Raw genomic sequence first — 15834 nt, 5'->3', positions numbered from 1 at the left:
AAGCGTGTAGCTCCAAAAGCAGACCATCTCAAAATGTATTTAAATACTATTTTGGCGATTGTTGTTATACAGTAACTTTCAAATGTAGCTCATTTTTTTTTACAATAGAGGTTACAAAAAATTGTGCAGCTCTAAATTAATAAAATTATTATTATTCATTTATTCATTTTCTTGTCGGCTTATTACCTTTATTAATCCAGGGTCGCCACAGCAGAATGAACCGCCAACTTATCCAGCAAGTTTTTACGCAGTGGATGCCCTTCCAGCCACAACCCATCTCTGGGAAACACCCACACACACTCATACACTGTGGACAATTTAGCCTATCCAATTCACCTGGACCACATGTGTTTGGACTGTGGGAAAAACAGGAGCACCCGGAGGAAACCCAAGCGAAGGCAGGGAGAACATGCAAACTCCACACAGAAACGCTAACTGACCCAGCCGAGGCTCGAACCAGCGACCCAGCGACCTTCTTGCTGTGAGGCAAGAATAATAGGCCACTGCGTCGCCCTATTATTATTATTATTATTATTATTATTATTATTATTATTATTATTATTATTGTTGTTGTTGTTGTTATTAGTATTATTTGTATTATTAGTATTATTATTATTAGTATTATTTGTAGTATTAGTAGTAGTAGTAGTAGTAGTATTAGTATTTTTATTATTATAGTAGTAGTAGTAGTAGTAGTAGTAGTAGTAGTAGTATCATTATTATTATTATTGTTATTATTTTTATTATTATTATTATTAATAATATTATTAGTATTAGTATTATTATTATGTTTTGATTTTTGTATTGTATAAATGGCCACATTCTGACTAAGGTATGTTGAATGTGCTGACCAGTTTGTTATTTGCCTAATACATTACAATAGGCTACAGTGTTTTAATCTAAAACTTTTTTCTAATGATATAAGATGTAATAAATTTGAATTTTGAAAATAAATATTTGTCATATTTCTTTATTCTAAATATTTAATTTACTATATATTTGAGTACATCAAAAAGTGTGATTATGATGACCATCCAACAAGCTAATCCAGCTAAAAACAGTGCCTAAAATTTTGTATTTAAATCTTCAAATTAAATAAAAAATGAAGTGAATAACTGTAAATAGAAAAAAGAACCACCCCTTTCACCAGGCTGGCTGCGTGCCTAAAATATAAAGTCCTGCTGCAGTGGAGACAGAATGAATATTGTGTCTGACTCCATCATGAGCATGGAGGACTGCATCCTTACATCTCTGACATGACTCACATCACTGATTAATAAAGTCATCTGGAATGAAGAAGAAAGCGTTCAGCAGGACTCCCAGAGTTCATCAAGAGTCTTTGTGTTCATCTTCAACACCTCCTCCTTCATCTTACCCCAGACATGCTCAATAATGTTCATATCTGGTAACTAGGCTGGCCAATCCTGGAGCGCCTTGACCTTCTTTGCCTTTAGGAGCTTTGATGTGGAGGCTGAAGTATGAGGAGGAGATGATTCATCAGAGAAATCCTCCTTCTGACACTTTTACAATTGATCAACTAGAAATCAAGTTATCATTTGTTGATCTTACAACTATCCAACAAGATATTTTTTAAATGGCTAATAGGCGTCTAAACCTTACTAGCCAACATATGGATTATAAAATCCAGGAGATTTTGTCCTGGGGTGCACGTGAAGTGAAGAACGGGGGTTGGGTGGGGTGATGAGGTGAGTGCGTGAAGTCAAGAGATTGGGGGGTTGCACGAAGTGAAGAGTGGGGTGGGGAGGTGATGGGGGGGATTGGTTGCCAGTGAAAAGCAGTGGGGGGGAGCGTGAAGCGGGTGTGAAGATGGTTGCGCGTTGGGTTCGGTGAGCATGGGGACTCGCCGGACTGTACCCAAAATCTGGGGTGGGGGGGTGGGGGGTATTGGGGGGGTGGAATTTCAGGAGTTTTCCGGGAGAAGACAGAACTATACGGGAGATGGGTCTGAAATACGGTAGACTCCCGGGAAAAAAGGGAGGGTTGGAAGGTATGGTCTAAACCAGGGGTGTCAAACTCAATTCCTGGAGGGCCGAAGCCCTGCACAGTTTAGTTCCAACCCTGCTCCAACACACTTACCTGTAGGTTTCAAACAAGCCTGATGGACTCAATTAGTTTGATCAGGTGTGTTAAATTAGGGTTGGAACTAAACTGTGCAGAGCTGCGGCCCTTTAGGAACTGAGTTTGACACCTGTGGTCTAAACAGTCGACTTGGCTTTGAGAGCCCAAGTTTAGCCTAGTTTTAGTCAAGCTGTGTACGTGTAGACGTCTATTAGACGTCTATTTAACACAAAATTGTTTGCTGAGTAGTATCGAAGACAATACTTTTGCCAGGTAGTGTAAATGTTATCTTTAGTTATGCTTTTATATTTAATAGTTTGTACATATTGTGCTCTCAATCTGAATGTAAAGCAGGCGACTGTAGTGAAGGCCTAATGTAAATGTAAGTCCTGCATATTTGCATGCTTGGCTGCGTGTGCCACACCTGCGCACCTGAGCGCGTGTGTAAAGCACGAACATGTCCACACACTGCCAAAGGAATGTCTAACTCCAAAACATGTCAAAATCATCCATTACCAGCCAACCCAAACCCTGAACCGCCCATCAGGAGACACACAAGCACATGTGCAGTGCTGATAATCATGTTAGGGTATTTTTAGCACCGCTGGATTCTTCACTCACTGCATTAGTCACACTGACATCATTGTGTCTCTGTGACATGAGAGATTAGCCGGGATTTAAGTTCAGCTTTAGTTTGTGTTTTGAAAATATTTGTCACAGTGCATCTCGTCATCTGATGAACTTTTGATGGAACAGCTCGACTATTTTGCTTTTGACAACAGATTTAGAAGCTAAAAACACTGTTAAATAAGTGTAAAGTCTTGCACAAATCTTTCATATGACAATACTGATTAATGGTCAGGAGTTGTTTGTCAAAACACCATCAAAGGACATGTCAAAAGCATGAAAAATGGGTTACACTTTATAATAACTACACACTATGAATAATTTATTAAGCATTAGCAAATAGATCATTCTTTACTTGTTGAGCATTAACTCTACATTAATAAACGTTAGTAAGCAGTTTATAACTGCAGTTACAAATGCTGTATTCTTGCTTATAATGTGCTTAATAATTGTACTTTCATAATTTCTGAGCGATGAGTTTTCATTACTAAATGAAGTATTGTATTGTTTACAAATCATTTGTATTTAAGAGTAGTCGATGGTTTTTAAGATCATTCAAAATGAGTAAGTAAATGATTAATAAACGTTTATATATCTTATTATTTAGTACTGAAAAAATATGCAAAGATGATTTCTTGGATTTACTCAAATTTTTTCCGTTAAGTGGTGAAAAACAATTTATTTGTGTTGAATTTAAACAAACAAATTAAGTTGAACATTATTAAACTTAATTAGTTTCATTGAATTCAACACAAATAAATTGTTTGCAACAGTTCTGCATGCAACACTTTTTTGTGTGTTAATAAATGCTTCATTAATACAACTTCATGTCACGTTTCAGGATAGAAAACAGGAACAAAACGGGAGTAGAATCCAAGTGCAGATTTAATAATGTATTAGTGCAGTGAAAAAGACCAAAAATCAAAGTAACAAAGTAAACAAACAAACAAGGAACTCCAACAGATTAAACTAGAACTAGGACTCAACAACTCTGACAGGAAACTAGACAGGAATCAGGAAAAACATACCACTAAGACGAACGACGAACTAACAAACAGAAGATGAATGACTGAATATATAGTCCAGGTAATCAACGGGGAAACAGAGACAGCTGTGATTGCAATCAGTGTATATGAAAGACCGGGTGTATGCACGAAGGAATGTGTGGATATGTAGTTTTTTCGCCACTGTAGTTCGCAGGGAGTTGCAGGCGATTACAGTGGCATCTGGTGTTCATACATAGTCATGACACTTCATGGAGTTTAGTATCAAATGAACAATAATCTTTGCATTCCTGTCTAAATAAATAAATTACTGTAAAACTACTGTAAAAATTGGATAAAAACAACAATATAATAATTTAACAATATAATAAAATGCAACAATTCAATGTTATTTAGCGATGTTTAAACTGTATGGTAATTTTAGTTTAGATAAGGTTGCACAGGTTTATTTTTTATTTGAAGAACAGTTTCATTTGTGTATCTTCAAATAAATATAAATTAATAAAATTATGTTCATTTTTCCTGTTCAAAATAGCTGAGCCTTTAATTGTCATTTATAAGGGATTTATAAAGCATAAACAGTCTTCACTTTAGATTAGGTCACAAAACTGGATGAAGTTGAGTTAATAAAGCATTTATTAACACATACAAATTAACCATTACTATATGCCTGGATAATCAGATATATAAATGTTAATTTGTTTAATTTAATAATAGTTTATTGATCATTTACTATCTCATTCTGAATGATCTTTAAAAACCACCAACGATGCTTAAATAACTGGTTTGCAAAATGCAGTAATTAATTTAGTATTGAAAAATAAATCATTAACAAAGTATGAAAGTACAATTATTCAGCACATCATAAACGTGGTTATAAGTCAAGAATAGAGCATTTGTTGCTGCAGTTATAAACTGTTTACTAACGTTTATTGATGTAGAGTTAATGCTTAACAGATAATAAATTCACTCTTTGCTTATGCTTAATAAATAATTCAGTGTTTAGTGTTTAGTTATAATAAAGTGGCACCGAAAAGGGTTATTTGGTATCAGAAAACACGTAGAAGTGTCTTGAAGAAAATCTAGTGAAATATGATGTGCTGTCATCATGGCCAAGATAGAATAAATCAGATATTAGAGATGAGTTATTAAAACTATTATGTTTTAAATAAACAGGGGGGCTAATAATTCTGACTTCAATATATATATATATTGTTATGATTTATCTTTTTCTTTCTGTCTTTTTTTTTTACCGTCCTCTCCGTTTGCTCAACCCTTAGGTTTCTTATTGGTTTATTATTCTGTCCATCATCATTATGACGTTCTTCGTTTCCACCAATCCCAGGACGAGTCGCAAGGATTTAAAGCCCTGACAGACCAGTGTGTGGTGTGCGCTCTGCCTCGGCGTACCCTTTGTGCTCCACGTAATTTGTTTGTGCAATGCTTCGTCTATTTCGTGATTTATCTCAGTTACTGTGACAATTCGAGTTTGCTTGTTGAACTTCGTTGGTTTTAAGTAACATAATATGATGGTTGTTGTGTGACTCTAAACTAAGCTTTGACAGAGTTATCCGTTTGTTTGGGTTTAGATTGATGTTTTGTTCGATTAGTTTGAGTGTTTTGCCACCTGTGTATTTTGAGTTTTGTAGTTTAATTAGTTTAGTTTGGGTGTCGTATACACTGAAGATCTCGGTTTTTATTTTGTGTTTCTTTTTGACGCGTAGTTAAGACTTTAGATTTAAGGATTGTTTTGTTTTGTTAATTTCTTTGATTTGGCTTACACTCGTCGTTTTTGTTTAAAGATAATAATTATAAATGTTTATTTTCCCCCCCCATTTATTATTGTTACATATTGTTTCAATTGAGTAAAAAGATTAAACAAGAGTAACTGTTCCTTGCCTCATTCTTGATCTGTCGCACACATTACACCTGTCTCACTTAAATATTACAGCATCCCACTTTAACATCATAAACATGTAACAATATATATATATATATATATATATATATATATATATATATATATATATATATATGTAAATATATAGTTGAAGTCAGAATTATTCGCCCCCTTCAATTTTTTTTCTTCTTTTTTAAATATTTTTCAAATGATGTTTAACAGAGCAAATTTTCACAGTATGTCTGATAATATTTTTTCTTCTGGAGAAAGTCTTATTTGTTTTATTTTGGCTAGAATAAAAGCAGTTTTGAATTTTTTTTTTAACCATTTTAGGGACAAAATTATTAGCCCCTTTAAGCTGTATTTTTTCTCGATAATCTACAGAACAAACCATCGTTATACAATAACTTGCCTAATTACCCTAACCTGCCTAGTTAACCTAATTAACCTAGTTAAGCCTTTAAATGTCACTTTAAGCTGTATAGAAGTGTCTTGAAATATATCTAGTAAAATATTATTTACTGTCATCATGGCAAAGATAAAATAAATCAGTTATGAGAAATGAGTTATTAAAACTATTATGTTTAGAAATGTGTTGAAAAAAATCTGCTCTCTGTTAAACAGAAATTGGGGAAAAAAATAAACAAGCGGTATAATTATGACTTGAACTATATATATATATATATATATATATATATATATATATATATATATATATATATATATATATATATATATATAATTATTATTTTTTAAATAAATAAAATTGTACAATCTGCATACACTTTACTTTGAACTTAGGTGAATCAGTGAAACAAGTTGCCTTCTGAGATATGTGCTGCATCCCAGTTCACATACTATATCTGCTAAAATAATTAAATTACTCCATTTCATCATCCTTGCACAGTTGTTATCATTTGGCAAAATTTGGTTAGAAAAAGCTAAATAATTGAATACAACCAAATGTAACTGAGGCAGTATGTCAAATCTTTAACCTGCAAAAGAAAAAGCCCAAAAACAGCACACTTGGCAACCCTGACCACCACGTAAAACATCACAACAACAAGCACATCCAAAAGCATTGAGTGAATCCTCAAATGTCCACTTTAAATGCCATGCAAATCTGCTTAATGCATAAATGTAAATGAAATGAGAGAAGCCAGCACCATAACACAGCTTTATATAAATTCATGCACACACAAACACAACAACAGGACACACAGGAAATGCCTCTCGTATCAGATTGAGTTATTTAAGGGCTTTAATAAACACTGAGCCGTATCTCTGCAGACATCCAAAAGTCTAAATCCATCCTTCATGCAGCTCTCCACTAGATGGCTTTACTTCAAGACTGCTTAACCTGATGTATATTCATTCATTCAGTTTCCTTCAGCTTAGTCCCTCTATTTATCAGGGGTCACCACAGCGGAACGAACCGCCAACTATTCTAACATATGTTTAACGCAGTGGATGCCTTTCCAGCTGCAACCCAGTACTGGGAAACATCTATACACGCTTGCATGCACACACACTCTTACATTACGGCCGTTTCAGTTCATCATTTCCTCTATCGCGCATGTGTTTGGACTTGTGGGGGAAACCGGAGCACCTGGAGCGAACCCACGCCAACATGGGGAGAACATGCAAAGGCTACACAGAAATGCCAAATGCCAAGCCGGGACTCGAACCAGCAAGCTTCTTGCTGTGAGGCCACAGAGCTAACCACTGTGCCATGATGTATCATGATGTCAAATTTATGTTTCACAAATTAAGTTTTAACTGGACATCTCCTGATGAAGAACTACATTATGTATTGCTCTGTACGTAACATACACAATCCTGAGAATACATACATGTTGCATATAAATATAATAAAAGGCAATTTTTTTTATTTTTTATTGTATCCAAATATTCTGCAATGTTTTTGTTTTTAAACAAAAGATCTAAATATTCAAATCTAAACATAAAATTAGTGAATAAAAATATATTGCATCACATTTAAATGATTGTTTTGATTATTTAAAGGTGCAGTATGTAGGTTTGACACCCAGTGGTTGAACTAGGTATTGCATTCCTGGATCAAAACATATGCAAGCACAGGTTGCCAGACTGACGACACCAAGAGCGAGGCTGATTTAAGTCATGTTCTATATAAAAGCAAGGGCAAACAACAGAAGGAATATTCCCCATATTAAAAGGAGTTTTTGTCCTAATCAACACTTCAAACTAGTCTACTAGAAATGGCTTCTATTTCCTGCAGCTGAACAACAGGATAAATGGCAATGATCAGCTCAGGCACACCTCACGTGCTTTATTTCCTGTTAAATGCTAATAATGTGAGTCTGATGGCCATTTTACATGACATTTATTGCCATTTTACTGAAAGCAGCAGCAGATAGCTCACCTCAGATCTAAAAAATATAAAATAAACTGCTTGAAACTGAACTTTAGATATGTGAAATAATGCAAACTCCACACAGAAACGCCCAGGCGGCACTCGAACCAGTGCCTTTCTTGCTGTGAGACCACAGTGCTAACCACTGAGCCACCCTGCCACCCCAGGCATGACTTATTTTTTTTGTGCTACTTTTCTGACTGAATTCCTATCATTTGTCATGTTTCATGGACTATAGAGTCTAACAAATGTGAAGCAAACAGTTATTTGGGCTGTAAACAAACAATGTCACGGTTTGTCTCAGATTGTGTGCGTTTCGTTCCAGGTTTTTCAAATGGATGAATGAATGGAGGAAACAATTGAACTCGGCTGTTTAACTTAAAACTAGTCGTAAGAGCACATTCATGTAACATCCTAAAGATTTTTGGCATAAAATTGTCTATACATTACAGTATATCCAAATATTCTCACCGGCCACTTTATTAGGTACACCTTACTAATACCGTGTTGGACTCCCTTTTGCCTTCAGAAGTGCCAGTGTGGACTGTGGAGGCCATTTGAGTGCAGTGAACTCATCATCATGTTCAAGAAACCAGTCTGAGATGGTTATGACAGTTATGACATGGTGTGTTATCCTGCTGGAAGTAGCCATCAGAAGATGGAGACACTGTGCTCATAAAGGGATGGACATGGTCAGCAGCAATACTCAGGTAGGCTGTGGAGTTGACACCATGCTCAATTGGTACTAATGAGCCCAAAGTGTGCCAAGAAAATCTCCCCCACACCATTACACCACCACCACCAGCCTGAACCATTAATACAAGGCAGGATGGATCCATGCTTTCATGTTGTTGATGCCAAATTCTGACCTGATCTGAATGTGTGAGCAGAAATGGAGACTCATCAGAGCAGCAACGTTTCTCCAATCTTCTTTTGTCCAGTTTTGGTGAGTCTGTGTGAATTGTAGCCTCAGTTTCCTGTTCTTAGCTGACAGGAGCGGCACCCGGTGTGCTCTTCTGCTGCTGTAGCCCATCCGCCTCAAGGTTGGACGTGTTGTGTGTTCAGAGATGCTCTTCTGCAGAGCTCGGTTGTAACGAGTGCTTATTTGAGTTACTGTTGCCTTTCTATCAGCTGGAACCAGTCTGGCCATTCTCCTCTGACCTCTGGCATCAACAACAAGGCATTTGCGCCCACAGAACTTCCGCTTACTGGATATTTCCTCTTTGTCAGACCATTCTCTGTAAACTCTAGAGCTACTTGTGCATGAAAATCCCAGTAGATCAGCAGTTGCTGAAATACTCAGAGCAGCCCGTCTGACACTAAAAACCATGCCACGTTCAAAGTCACTTAAATCCCCTTTCCTCCCCATTCTGATGCTCGGTTTGAACTGCAGCAGATCGTCTTGACCATGTCTACATGCCTAAATGCATTGAGTTGCTGCCATGTGATTGGCTGATTAGAATTTTGCGTTAACGAGCAGCTGGACAGGTGTACCTAATAAAGTGGCCGGTGAGTGTATATCCATGCAACTCAAGTTTTGTGCTACTCGTCTTGTACACAGCAGCTGTTTCATCTACAATCCAAACTGCCACAACGACTTCACAAGGACTCAAGCAAGTATATAAGAGAGTTATCATTACAAAATTAAAGTCCTGTTTTGTTTTTTTTGGCTAGCAGATGCTCGTTTACCCATGCAAATGGGTTTGAGGAGGAATAAAAACATCAACATCAGTCACTCTGTTTCCTGTTTTTCAAAAGCGGCTGCTGAAAATATCTCCAAAATATGTTCTTCAGGCTCAGAAAGGCTGTTTTAGAGGCAGATAAGAGTCTCCCCGGTGGCAGAATCCATCTGATAACACCAACAGCACACATTAGTCCAATGAAAAGAACAGCAGCCCTGCGCACTTTCCCATAATCCAAACTCAAGCGTGCAACAGATAACCTCCACCTACAGAAGCTGAACGCAATAAACGCTCTATAAACAAGTCTCTTTCCAGAAATACATGTACATTTCAAGCATTCTTTATTAATTTACCTTAAACTGGAATGACATGCAACTAATAATTTAATATACAGTCCACTAGTAGTGTAGAATGATGCTGTAAATGTGATAGGGATTCAAAATAAACACAGCGTTCACTGCGGAGTGTGCTGTGATTGACAGATGTGGCGTGCGCTGACGCTCAGTTTGACATCAGTGTTTGCCGAGGAGGGTCAGTCCCGCGCACTCACTGCACACACACTCATACACTACACACACTCACCCTGATGAGGAATGTGACACCCTGGTCTCACTGCAGGCCACCCGCACTTTACTGCACACTTCCTTTAGGAGGCCACAGCCAATCAGACGCTGCACATTCACTACACTCATGCTGTCAATCAAACTCTGCTCATTCGCCACTGATGCTGTCAATCAATCTCTGCAGTAGAGCCGCTGCAGATATTGATTATAGATTGACTATTACTATATGTGATATTGAAGACAAATGCACTGCAAAAATGCGTTTCTTGTCTTGTTTCTAGTCTAAATATATAAACATTCTTAAATCAAGGAGCATTTTCTAGGCAAGTAAAACATATTGGCTTGTTTTCATTAATTACATGTCAAAATGAAGTGAGTTTTTCCTTAAAACAAGCACAATAATCTGCCACCGGAGTAAGAGAAATAATGTTATATCAAAAATAAAAACAAGATTATTTTGCTGACCCTAATGGCAGATTATTTAGCTTGTTTTAAAGGAAAACTCCCTTTATTTTGGCATATTATTTCTTATTTATTTTTGATTTGTCTAGAAAATGTTTCTTGATTTAAGAGTTGTTTGATATTTGGGCTAGAAAAAGACAAAGGTGTGTGATGTGAAATTGTATATTAATAGTGCTGTCAATCGATTGAAATAAGTTAACTAATTAATCACACTTTTTTAATCGCGATTAATCGCATGTAAAATTAATGTAAACACAAGACAAAAACTACTTCCATTCAAAATATAATTGTTTATTAGAATTTTTGGTTAACTTGTGACAGATTTCTTCATGTAAACAACAAACCCACAATAAACCATAAAGATCCTGGCATGCCATATTTATTACAGAAATTAAAACACAGGCAATTTCAAAACAATCAACGCCAATCAAGAAAACATTGATTTCCATGTTGGATTCTAAGTGGAGTGCAAAAAAATGCCAAAATACAAGAATTGCAGATATGAAAAATTATAATAATAATAAAGTATTGAATACAAACAATTGTACTCATTGTACAGTTGTACTGCAGTGAATTGAGAACATTAATTATAAAGAAACATGTATTCTCGTACCACTGCTATGCTGATGATACTCAGCTATACCTCTCTCTTCACCTTGATGATCCCTCGGTTCCAGCTCGCATCTCAGCCTGCCTGTCAGACATTTCACGCTGGATGAAAGATCATCATCTTCAGCTAAATCTCACGAAAACAGAAATGCTGGACGTTTCTGCCAACCCGACTCTACATCATAACTTTTCAATCCAGATAGACGGGGCAACCATTACTGCATCCAAAACAGTGAAAAGCCTTGGAGTAACGATTGATGACCAACTAAACTTCTCTGACCACATTTCTAGAACTGCTCGATCGTGCAGATTCACACTCTATAACATCAGAAAGGTCCGACCATTCCTATCTGAACATGCAGCTCAACTCCTTGTTCAAGCTCTTGTTCTCTCCAGACTGGATTACTGCAACTCTCTACTAGCCGGGCTCACAGCTAACTCTATCAAACATCTTCAACTGCTTCAGAACGCAGCAGCACGAGTGGTCTTTAATGAACCTAAAAGAGCACATGTCACTCCGCTGCTCATCCGTTTGCACTGGCTGCCAGTTGCTGCTCGCATCAAATTCAAAGCTCTGATGTTTGCTTACAAAGCGACTTCTGGCTTTGCTCCTTCTTATCTGCTCTCACTTCTGCAGATGTATGTGCCCTCCAGAAACGTGCGTTCTGTGAATGAACGTCGCCTCGTGGTTCCATCCCAAAGAGGGAAGAAATCACTTTCGCGAACGCTCACGTTCAATCTGCCCAGTTGGTGGAATGAACTCCCTAACTGCATCAGAACGGCAGAGTCACTCGCTGTCTTCAAGAAACGACTAAAAACTCAACTATTTAATATCCACTTTCCTTACTAATATGCAACTCCCTTTCTGACTCCTCAACTAACTACACAAAAAAATATAAAATTACTAATGCTTTCCTTCTTAGACTTTACACACCTGAAACTTGCCTACAGCACTTATTCATTGTTGCTCTTATAGTTGTGTAAATTGCTTTCTTGTCCTCATTTGTAAGTCGCTTCGCATAAAAGCTTCTGCAAAATGACTAAATGTAAATGTAAAGTAGAAACAATATAGAAACGCATGCAGGAAAGGGCAGCTGGAGAGACTCCCTTCAGATTCAACACGCATGATCGCGTTCATCAAATTTGCTTAAACTAAGTGTTCTAAAGTATGTCTGTATTTTATAAGGATTCTGACACAACAACGCGAAGCAGACGCTTTACAAAAGTTGTGTTTAAGGGGGAAACATGTCAAACTTAATGACACATTTGAGGGCTCATGCTTAAAGGCAGAGAAATGCTCTGTCTTTGACAGCTCGCGACTTCATCTGGCACATTCTGAGTATATGTACATGAACACCAATACTCTGATTTTAATATGTTTAAGATAACACTCTTATTAAGAGTCTACCATGTAAGCAGCGATTTTTGATTACCTTAAAGGACCACAGAGTCACGAAATGCAGAGGTTTTTCTGTCTGTTCGTCATGCGGTATCAAATTCCATTAAAACAGAAGTCGAAAGTAAAAATGAAACATATGAAATTGCATGGAGAGCCTGATAATGCGACATGAATTATTTTATACTGAAACTTGCCTTCAAATAGTGCTTCCTTGGTCTTATCCATATTTCTTTGCATGTTAAACACACGTCCACCACAACAGGAAATAAAAAACTATAACTGCATTAATTGCGTTAATTTTTTTAACGCGTTAAATATTTCAAATAAATAGCATGCGTTAACGCACTAATTTTGACAGCACTACATATAAATTATAGAATATTTAATATGTGGTATAATGTTTGTAAAAAATGTTATATTCAACATATTTTATATTATTATAGTGAAAAGAAAGCATCATAAGATCTTATCAGCTTTAATGGCTATTTCATGGCCTAAAATTTAATACATTTAAAGACGTTTTTTATATACAGCAACACTTTTTTAATTAAATAAATAAACAAATAGATAAATAAATAAATAGGCTTGCTGTATAACAGTATATATAAATAAATAATCAACAATAGCTCAAATAACAATAATAGCTAAAATAAAAATCCAAAACATTTCATTCATTTTCCGTTCACTTTTTAAAACATTTACTTCTTTTTGCTTTTAAAGAAGATCATTTAGGTGGTTTTAAAGGGCACCAATGATAAAAATCATCTTTTGTAAGCTGTTTGGACAGAACTGTGTGTAGGTATAGTTTCTACAGCAAACGGCAACCTCCCGCTCTTCCTCGTGAAGCCAATATGGAAGTAAGTAAAACTGCAATTCATCGTCTCGCCTTTGGGGGCTGACTCTGTGAGGGGGCTAAAAATCTGTGGAAAATCTGTGGAAAATCTGCGGAATTCTGCGCGCGCAGATTCTGTGTGGACCTACTTATGACAAGCAAAATACTCTGCCACTGGAAAGAGTAAAATAATCTTATGTCTAAAGCAAAAACAAGATTTCTTTGCTTAGCTCATTGACAGATTATTTCATACTGTATACATGCAGTATATTCACATGGAAATATTCACTTTTTATTTTCAACTACTTTTTACCAACAAATGAAGTCTCGTTGAGAATAAAAATCCACTAAAAATAAAAATATAACATATTAATATGTATATGATGTCCACACATTATAACTCAATCATCTTCACTAAACACAAGCAGAGAAGAAAACCATGAGCTGATACTTTAAAGAAACACCATCAAACCATCAGAGTACAACATCTGAGCTTTTCTCCAGGATGGCAGAGAACAAAACAACCTTTCTCAACATTTTACATCTAAAAAAGGTGTTTAATATATATATATATATATATATATATATATATATATATATATATATATATATATATATATATATATATATATATATATATATAGTTAAAGTCAGAATTATTAGCCCCCCTGAATTATTAGACCACTTGTTTATTTTTTCCCCAATTTCTGTTTAACGGAGAGCAGATTTTCTTCAACACATTTCTAATCATAATAGTTTTATTAACTCATCTCTAATAACTGATTTATTTTATCTTTGCCATGACGACAGTAAATAATATTAGACTAGATATTCTTCAAGACACTTCTATACAGCTTAAAGTGACATTTAAAGATCTAACTCGGTCAATTAGGTTAACTAGGCAGGTTAGTGTTATTAGGCAAGTTATTGTATAACGATGGTTTGTTCCGTAGACTATCGAGAAAAAATTGCTTAAAGGGGCTAATAATTTTGTCCCAAAAATGGTGTTTAAAAAAATAAAAACTGCTTTTATTCTAGCCAAAATAAAACAAATCAGACTTTCTCCAGAAGAAAAAATATTATCAGACGTACTGTGAAAATTTCCTTGCTCTGTTAAACATCATTTAGAAAATATTTAAAAAAGAAAAAATAATCTGAAGGGGGCAAATAATACTTCAACTGTATATATATATATATATATATATATATATATATATATATATATATATATATATATATATATATATATATATATATATGAATGGCAGGTACTGTATATTAGTTGTGGTTTCTAAGCAGCCTAGACTTGGTGCATTGCTGCAGATCATCACAGATGCAATTATTGTACAGCAATATGTTTTATATACAACACTGAAACAAACAACAACAACAGATCTCACCAGATATACAGGAAATCTCAAATATCAAAGGTGATGTACTCACAAATCTGAATCTGTAAATCCACTACTGTGTGTGTCTGTGTGTTTCCTCTCTAAATCCTGTAGATGTGAGTCTGTGGACGTCATGAAGAGAAAAGACACATTAGTGCTGTGAGCAGCTCACACAGCCTTGAGAAAACACACACACACACACACACACAGAGAGAGAGAGAGAGAGAGAGAGAGAGAGAGAGAGAAAGAGAGAGAGAGAGACACACACATACACAGATTTATACAGACAAAGCCACACACACACACACACACACACAGTCACAGCGACACAATCAGACACACAAACACACACACACACACACACACACACACACACACAGTCACAGCGACACAATCAGACACACAAACACACACACACACACACACACACACACACACACACACACACACACACACACACACACACACACACACACACACACACACACACACACACACACACACACACACACACACACACACACACACACTCACACACTATCTGATGTAGGAGTGAACAGCACAGACAGAAGCCTGATTTCAGACTCTTCAAGGACAATTCAACACATTACTGCTTAAAGGTTGCTCTTTGGGTTGCTAACAGAGCTCGGTCTCATTTAAAGGGATTGTTCTCCTAAAAATACACATTATTTAAGATCCTAATGACTTTCTTTATTAATCATGAGCAGCTGAACCCACGGATCATAAAATACAGTCACTTACAGAGTCAAAAACTCATGAGGCAACACACAATGTCTGTTTATAAAAGTAAACATTATTTTGACCATAAATTATAAACTGCTCAGTGGTCAGCACTGTGGCCTCACAGCAGGAAGATCACTGGTTCAAGTC

At 36.1% G+C, this 15834-nt stretch overlaps 1 protein-coding gene across 11 annotated transcripts in view; it reads right to left on the bottom strand.

Annotated features, from left to right (window-relative positions):
- Positions 1 to 15834, bottom strand: part of plekhg4b (pleckstrin homology domain containing, family G (with RhoGef domain) member 4B) — a 156888-nt gene that overhangs the window by 103901 nt on the left and 37153 nt on the right. For 6 of the 11 annotated variants that reach the window (XM_073924406.1, XM_073924409.1, XM_073924412.1 and 3 more), the window contains 1 exon segment: positions 14996 to 15065. The exons of the other annotated variants lie outside the window; for them this stretch is intronic. The gene's annotated coding sequence lies outside the window, so the exon portion shown is untranslated. 11 annotated transcript variants of the gene reach the window in all.

This window comes from Danio rerio, chromosome 16 (genome assembly GCF_049306965.1).
Source record: "Danio rerio strain Tuebingen ecotype United States chromosome 16, GRCz12tu, whole genome shotgun sequence".
NCBI classification, from domain to species: domain Eukaryota; kingdom Metazoa; phylum Chordata; class Actinopteri; order Cypriniformes; family Danionidae; genus Danio; species Danio rerio.
This window is presented reverse-complemented; position numbering and strand designations above follow the sequence as displayed.